This window comes from Elephantulus edwardii, unplaced genomic scaffold, assembly GCF_000299155.1.
Source record: "Elephantulus edwardii isolate Elephantulus edwardi_28Jun2011 unplaced genomic scaffold, EleEdw1.0 scaffold00053, whole genome shotgun sequence".
In the NCBI taxonomy this organism is placed as follows: domain Eukaryota; kingdom Metazoa; phylum Chordata; class Mammalia; order Macroscelidea; family Macroscelididae; genus Elephantulus; species Elephantulus edwardii.
This window is the reverse complement of record NW_006399803.1, coordinates 15823963-15832354: the sequence shown is the minus strand read 5'-3', so window position 1 is coordinate 15832354 and position 8392 is coordinate 15823963. Positions and strand designations below refer to the sequence as shown.

General features: G+C 44.7%; 1 pseudogene; it reads left to right on the top strand.

The window, feature by feature from the left end:
• Nucleotides 1–2804: 2804 nt before the first annotated feature.
• Nucleotides 2805–3565, top strand: LOC102867006 (annotated as a pseudogene).
• The last annotated feature ends 4827 nt before the right edge of the window (nt 3566–8392 follow it).

Genomic DNA, 8392 nt, shown 5'->3' with positions numbered 1-8392 from the left:
ATTGGAAAATGCTTGTCATTCCTCTGTAGCATCTGGTCCCCACTGGACCCTCATCATTTCCTGCACCTGCTCCCCCCACCGATCAAACTGTGCAGCTCTGCAACTGCATCCCTGCCCATCCTCACCCTTCTGTCCCCAACCCTCACCTCCTTGTACCCCCAATATGTTTTTCCCAATGAAAAAAAATGTATGCCTTAGATGAATAAATGAAAGGGAAAGATCCAGTGTGAAAAAAAAATGTATACAAATTTTATGAACTTTGTGTGTAAACCAGTATAAAATAATTTAATAAAAAATGTATGTCTTTGAATTGTGATGTTGTTAAAGAGAATGGTTATACCACAAACTGCCAGGAGTATAGAAAAGTCTGTCCTGAATACAGTCAAAGTGCTTCTTAGAGGCAAGGATCATAAAATTTGTTTCATACCCCTCCAAAGTACTGAAGAGCAATGATGTCAGTCAGGAGTCTATGGTGTGCCTGATATAGCCCATGGTCTTTGTAAGTACTTGCTATACATCAGAGAGCTGGACAATGACTAGGGAGAGTTGATGCCTTTGAGCTGTGGTGCTGGAGAAGAGTATTGGATATACCATGGACTGCTAGGAGGACAAACAAGTTCATCCTGGAGAGAGTGAAACTAGGCTGCTCCTTGGAGGCAAGGATTCCGACATACTTTGGACATGTTGCAAGGAGGGACCAGTCCTTGGAGAGGGATGTCATGCTTGAGAGGGTGGAGGGACAGCCCAGGAGAGGAAGACCCTCGATGAGATCGATTGAGTCACTGACAAGAATAATGGGGATAGATGTGTCAGAGACAATAAGATTGGCAAGGGATAGAGCAGGGTTTAGGACTGTTGTACATAGGGTCGCTATGAGTCGCAGGTGACTTCACAGCACATAACAACAAACAACAACGACTTTGAGTATATATTCAGGAGAAACCAGTCCTTTGAGAGAAACATCATGCTAGAAAAGGTGGAGAGTAAAAAAAAAAGAGGCAGATCCCCAATGCAATAGGATGACACAGTGATGGTGAGAATGAGCTTGAGCATGACAAAGACTGTGAGGATACAGTAGGACAGGGAGAGATTCAGATCTGTTGTTCATGGAATCACTGTGAATCAAGCTGTAGTTGACTTGAGTGCACATAACAACAGTAACAACATAGTGTTATAGTGGAAAAGCAGTGAGAATCTTGACTCCTTTTCTTTCCTGTATCATAGACATTTGGAGAATGGGAAACACGACTCTTGATGGAGAGGTGATGTGGAAGAACTTCTGTTATTTTAAGTCATAGAGCAAAGTCTCTTTTTACCTGCTGTTCCTTGACCTGATCTCAACTTCTTAGGACATTTAGAAATGTCTATCTTTAGTAAAAACAAATAGACCCCATTTACCTTTTTTTTTTTTTCAGATTTTAATAAAAACTGTGTTAGGGGAGTTTTCATTCCAATATCCTCACTGTTTAATTTACAGAACAAAGAAAAATATTCATAGGGAAAGAAAACACATAAACGTTGTTTTCAGAACACTGGTCTAATATGGAGGAAGTTGAACAGAAGCCAACTTTAGACTTCTGTCTCCCAAAATACAAAACCTCAGAAAATCCACTCTTGTCAGGGCGATTCCAGCTCATACAGCCACTCAATGGTGCTTTTGAGGCTGCAAATCTTTACTGGAGGAAATCTTTCTTCCTTGGAGCTGCAGATAGATTTGTACCTTTGCTTCGCAGTGCAACACATAACTCAGCATTGCCAGATAAAATAGAAGACATTCCGCTAAACTTTAATTTGTGGAAAAGAGAAAGATTTTTAAAAATGTAAGTATGCTCCATACATTTAACATATTTTTTTCTCACCCTAAAAGCCTTTAAGCAAATGTTCCACAGCTGTTTTGGGGAATAAAAACTTAAAACATTGATAATCTCACTGAGTCAAGAGCAGGAGGTGCCTAAGGATCATTAAATCAAATAGAGGTTATAAAGACTAAATCCTTTCTCAGAACTCACGACAGTAATGATGCTTCGGTGATAGAATTCACACTTTCCATGCCGGAGGGCCAGGTTCAACTTCTAGTTCACACAGCTTGTGCACAGCCACTTTGGTCTGGCAGAGGACTTGGTTATAATGTTAAACAGGCCACAGAAGAGCATCCAGACTAACACAAATTAGGAGGAAATGCTTGCCATCTACTTCCTAAAATCAGTTAATGCAAACTCTACAGGATCCAATTTGATCCTATTATGCATAAGGTACTAGGAGTAGGGTTTTGGGGACACAACTCCACTTTAGCTAATAGCAACAACAAAGCTAACTACCACATCCATGCATTGACTCCTTAGACATTTACATGAGGAGTTAGAATTGGGAATTAGAATCGCTGCTGTTTATTAGGTGCCACTGAGTTTATTGCTGTTATTTGCTGAGACTCATAGTAACACTATGCGCCATAGCTCTGAACCTTGCTCTATCCTGAGCCAATCTGACTGTCTTTGACACACCTACCCTCATTATCCCAGTTACTGTGTCAATCCATCTCATCTGGGGCCTTCCTCTCCTGTGCTGTCTCTCTACCTTTCCAAGCATGATATCCTTCTCCAAGGACTGGTCTCTGCCCATGCTGGCAGCATGCCCAAAGTATGTGAGACGAAGCCTATCCTTGCGTCCAAGGAGCGTTTGGTTTCACTTTGTCTAAAAAGGATAAAATGGGCCATAAAGACACAGCATCTGAAAGGGTCAGAGGGAATGAGAATCACACAGCCTCTCCCCATTCCAGAAAAGAAAGCAGATAAAGAGGCCAGCTGAAACGACCGAGCGGTGCCAGGCCAGGTGTACGCGACCGTCGGTCCGCCTGTGCTCTTGCAGACCAGCCTCAAAGGCCGACCGGTCCCGTCCCTGCGCCCGGCACCATGAAGCAAGAATCTGTATCTCCGAGGACTCCACCACCCTCACCTTCCCCGGAGCAATCTGCGCAGCTCTCAGGACCACTGCGACCCTCCAGCGCTGTGGATTTTCGGCTATGGCTGCCTAGTGTGGAGGCCTGACTTTGCCTATAGTGACAGTCATGTAGGCTTCTTGCGTGGATACAGCCGCCGCTTCTGGCAGGGAGACACCTTCCACTGTGATAGAAACAAGATGCCTGGATGTGTGGTGCCCCTCCTTGAAGATCATGGGGGTTGCACGTGGGGCGTGGCAGGGTGAGCAGGTGAGCGAGGCCTTGAAGTACCTGAACGTTCGCGAGGCCGTGCTCGGCGGTTATAACACCAAGGAGGTCATCTTCTACCCCCAAGACACCCCTGACCAGCCACTCAAGGCATTGGCTTATGTGGCCACCCCACAGAACCCTGGCTACCTGGGTCCTGCGCCTGAGGAGGACATCGCCACTCAGATCCTGGCCTGCCGCGGCTTCTCGGGCCACATCCTGGAGTACTTGCTATGCCTGGCAGACTTCATGCAGCTCTGTGGGTCTCAGGCACAGGATGAGCACCTGGCAGCTATTGTAAATGCTGTGGCCACCATGCTGCCCTGCTTCTGCCCCACTGAGCAGGCTCTGGCACTAGTCTGAGGGGCTGAGCCCCTGCAGGGGGTCCCCTATGAACATCGGGACCAAGTCTCCCCTCAGTGCACACAGACTTGGTATAACTGGAGCCCTCTGAGAGCGAGAGGACAGAGTGGGCAGCTGGGAAATTTTCTCCCTTAAGCTTCCACTCACCTGCCAGCCTCCAGCTCTCTCGCTGGACATTGACTTATTACATGGATGACACAACCTTGCTTGCTGAAACTGAACAGGACCTGAAGCGCCTGCTGCAGAGTGTCAAGGACTGCAGCCTACAATACGGATTGAGGCTCAATGTCAAGAAGACAAAGATTCTCACCACTCGGCCAATTGGCAGCATCAGGATGGATGGTGAAGAGATTGAGATTGTACACAGCTTTAGTTTGCTTGGCTCCATAGTCAACAGTCTTGGCACCAGCAGCAAGGAAATTAAAAGGCGCATTGCCATGGGAAAGTCTGCTGTTAAGGACCTCTCCAAAGTGCTGAAGAGCAATGGTGTCTCTTTGGAGACTAAGGTGCGTCTGATATAGGCCATGGTCTTTGCAATCACCTGTTATGCATCAGAGAGTTTCACAATGACCAAGGAGGATAGAAGGAGAATAGATGCCTTTGAGCTGTGGTGCTGGAGAAGAGTATTGAGAATACCATGGACTGCTAGGAAAACAGATTTGTCCTGGAGAGGGTTAAACCGGGTGGCTCCTTGGAGGCAAGGATTCTGAGGCTTCGTCTAACATACTTTGGACATGTTGTGAGGAGAGACCGGTCCTTGGAGAGGGACATCATGCTTGGGAGGGTGGAGGGACAGTGCAGGAGAGGAAGGCCCTCTATGAGGTGGATTGATTCAGCGATTGGGATAATTGGGATGGGAGTGTCGGAGACAGTGCAATTGGCACAGGACAGAGGAGTTTAGGGCTGTTGTACATAGGGTCGCTATGAGTCGCAGGTGACTTGATGGCACATAACAGCAACAACAACCATGTTGGTGTCGTGGGCAGGTGGGGGGCCTGACCTGGACTCAGAGACCCTGCTGAGCTTTGGCCCCAACCCAGAACATACTCCCCCCAGTGCTGCTGCTAACCCCATCCCACCCACATAGGGTCTCCTCCAAGGACATGAGAGCCTTGACCCTCTGGCCACCCAGACCAACCATTCCCTATCCCTGAACTGTCATCTCCCTGAGGTCCCAGCCCACTAAGTGATGGACTGCAGGGAGTCGGGCGAGCCTCCTACACTCCAAGGACTGAAGGTCCTGCTAGTTCACACTCCCTATGTTTCTGGAGCTGAGCTGGATCTGGTACCCAGACATAACTGTTGTGGCTGAGCCAAAGCCTCTTCCCCTTTGACATTGTCCCTCTGTCCAGGCCACTACTGATTGTTGGTCGGTTCCGGAGAATCTCCTCATCACATACCTTGTGCCTTCCCAGTCTACGTTTCATACCATGTCCATAACATGATCTCTTACTGTAAAAAAAAAGTCTACAGGCCAACCCCATGATGCCTGTAGAAGCTTACCAACAGTAAAGAGTTTGTTGGTTGTTGTTGGCTTTTTAAAAAATTTTCTACTAGTTTATTTACAAAATATAAATCTAAACACATTGTTTTTAAGAACAAATTCTTTCCATTTCCCTCACCTCCCCCTACCCATCAAATTGTACAACCTCATGATTAATCCTCCCTCCTCCTGTACATCCTCATCCCTCTGCTTCCATCCTCTCCCACCCCTCTTGGATCCTTATACTCATTCTACAATAATGGTTTTATACAGTATTTATCCCTATGGGACCGAGTTAGTTCACTCAGCATAATGCTCTCCAGTGCCTCCCAAGTTAGGTAGTAATTTGCAAAAATCATTGCTTCCGTGTGCTGCATAGTATTCCATTGTGTGAATGTACCATACTTTCTCAATCCATTCGTTTGTGGTTAGACATTTTGGCTGTTATTTGTTGCTGACTCACAGACTCACAGTGATGGTAATGACAATGGAGTTTATTAGAGTAGGAAGTTGGAGAACAGGGGAGGCAAATACTATTACAATATCACCTAAACTAAGTCCAGGTGTCAGCCCAACAGTTAGTCCAGGCTCTGGTTTCAATTGAGCAAGCAGCTGTTCCTTCCATCATTAAAGGCAAGAACAGCAATATCCTCTAACTGTGGCCAGCACAAATACAAGAAGCCTCAGGTCCCACCTTGTCACAATTTTTCCACAGCAATGCCAGACTCTCCATCACCAGGGTCTTGCCACTGCAAGCCTTGCTTGCCTCAAGTCTTGTTGCTCAGTGTGAAAAGCACTCCACATTTATCCTAGTCCCACAGCTGATGCTGATTTGTAAGAACATGCTGATTTGCAAGACCATGTGCCTACAGTTAAGGTAGCCGGAGACCAGAGGCTCAATGGCTGAAAAAAGGTCAACTTTTAGTCTAACACCACACATCCTCTTCAGGACAGTCCTGTTAGTTCTTTTGGCAGTCCATGGTATGTTCAATACTCTTCTCCAGCACCACAGCTCAAAGGTATCAGTTCTTTTTCTGTCATATTTGGTTCTTGTCCAGCTCTCTGATGCATAGCAAGTAATTGGGAAGACCACAGCCTAGATCAGGCACACCTTAGTCTCCAGATTGACATCTTTACTCTGGAAAGGTCCATGACAGCAGATTTTCCCAATGTTATTTGTCTTTTGATTTACTGACTACTGGAGCCAAGAGTGTCAAGTGTGAAAGCAAGCAAGCTGAAACTGTTAACAATCTCAATCTCTTCTCCATCTATCCTGATGCTGCCAATTGGCCCAGTGGTGAGAATCTTTGTTTTATTGATATTGTGATTCAATTCATATTGCAGATTACAGTCCTTGACCCTCTCCATAAAATGCCTGTCTGGTCCTCTTCAGTGTCAGCAAGTAAAGGTGTATTATCTGCATAACGCAGTTTGTTGATGAGGCTTCCTCCAAGCCTGACACCACATTGCTCCTCATAAAGTTCTGCATACAGATTGAAAGTATGGAAACATGACTTAAAATACCTTCTGAACAACAGTCCCAAACTTTTCCCTATCCAGCTCCATCCTTACAATCTCTGCATGCTCGAGCCAATTGTTGCAGGCATTGAGTCAGTCTACCTCATTGAGGATCTTTTTCTCTTTCACTGACCCTCTAGTTACCATGCATTATGTCTTTTCCCAAGAACTGGCATCTTCTCACAACATTTCCAAAAGATATGATATGAGGTTTTACCATCTTTGTCTCTAAAAGCATCCTGGTTACATTTCCTTTAAGACAGATTTGTTTATTCTCTTCGCAGTCTGTGGCATATTTAATAATCTTTGTCAACACCACAATCCAAAGGCATCAATATTCTTTCTTATTCATTGTCCAACTTGCAGATGACTATGAATCAGTTGAAAATACCATAGCTTGGGTCAAGTGCACCTTATTATTTAAGCTGACATCCTTGCTCTTCAGTACTTTAAAGAAATCCTTTACAGAAGATTTGCATGATGTAATATGTCTTTTAAGTTCCTGACTGCTGCTTCCATAGGTTTATTTGATTGTAGGTCCAAGTAAAGTTAAATTCTTGACAACTTTCATTATTTTTTCACCTATCACGATGTTTGGAAGGAGGAGTGCATCCACTTCCATAATAGCTTGCCTCCGGAAACCCTATGAATTTGGAGAGAGGATGAAAGGCACCCAAACGTCAAGGACTCTTCTTCATAGGGTCGATATGATTCGCCTGCGACTTGACGGCACTTAACAACAACAACAACATCACGATGTTGGCCAGTTGTGAGAATTTTTGTTTTATTCTTGTTAACATGTAATCCATATTGAAGACTTTAGGTAGGTTTTTGGTTAGGGGGTTTGTTTTTTTAAATTCTGCAGTAAGCACTTCATGTTTTCTTCATTTTCTACAAGCAAGGTTGTGTCATTTGCACAGATATTTGATAAGTTTTCTTCCAATCCTGATGCCACATCCATCTTCATATAGTCAAGTTTTCCTTACTATAGATTAAGCATTTCCTCTTGTTAATGGATATTTTCGGTTGTTTCTCTTTATTTTGAGTCTTACCACAGCAACAAATTAAGGTCATTCACTTCATTTCGTCCACATCTTTAAGGCAGACTCTACTTTGAGGAGGCAGCTCATCTCCAGTTGCATTTGAGAACCTTCCAAAATAAGGGGCTCATCTTCTGGCACGATCCCCAACAATATTCCTCTGCTATTCACAGAATTTTCAAAGCCTTGATAGTTCAGAGGTGGATGCCTGGTCCTGGTTTGGGTCTGTCTTAGCCTGGAAGCTCAGCAGAAACCTGTCCACCATGGATGCCGGTACTGTATTTGAAATGTTAGTGACATAGCTTCCAGCATCACAGCAACACTTAAGCCACTGCTTCCTGTAAACTGACAAATGGTCTTGTCTGTCAGTTTTTGGCGCTAGAATTAGCACATGGAAAAAGTACACTCCATTTCTCTGTGTGTCTCTCTAATAACACAATAACAGCACAGCACAAAAAGGACTTCTGCCTCCCAGAGAAGAAAAATAGGAACTGGTTACCTTCATTGAATGAGAAGTGGGAGGGAAGGAAATTACAGAGAACAAGGCACAGATTAGCATCTCAATAAGTTATGCTGCCACATAGGCTTTCCCATGTCAGGCTTGTTGAAAGTGGGGCACTCATGTTAGTAATTTGTGATTACTGTGGTTGGCTATGGAATCTTCCCCTAGAGACCTTTCAGAACCAGAGAGAAAACCATTTGTCTTTGTTAGCCACATTGCCTCCCTACCTAGAGGCCTGCAGAGGATGAATTTAAATGACTTTTTCCAGAACGGTCCTGAACTTT